The sequence below is a fragment of the Penaeus monodon genome, chromosome 23 (genome assembly GCF_015228065.2).
Source record: "Penaeus monodon isolate SGIC_2016 chromosome 23, NSTDA_Pmon_1, whole genome shotgun sequence".
NCBI classification, from domain to species: Eukaryota; Metazoa; Arthropoda; class Malacostraca; order Decapoda; family Penaeidae; genus Penaeus; species Penaeus monodon.
Genome location: NC_051408.1, coordinates 29,215,814 through 29,216,042, shown reverse-complemented (window position 1 = coordinate 29,216,042; position 229 = coordinate 29,215,814).

Below are 229 nucleotides of genomic sequence, written 5' to 3'. Positions count from 1 at the left end.
GAGTTCCAAGAAAGAGAGACAAACAGACATAGTGAGTGAGTGAGTGACTTGAATAAGAGAAAGAGAAAAAGACGGAGACAAATAGACAGAAAAGACAAGAGGAGAGAGAAAAAAAGGGGAAAAAAAGAAAAAAAGAGGAAAAAATAGTTGCCAAAAAAGTTTTTGAGGGGAAAGAAAAAGAGGAAGAGAGAACGGGTGAAAGAGAAGAGAGAAGGAGAGAAGAAGGGGA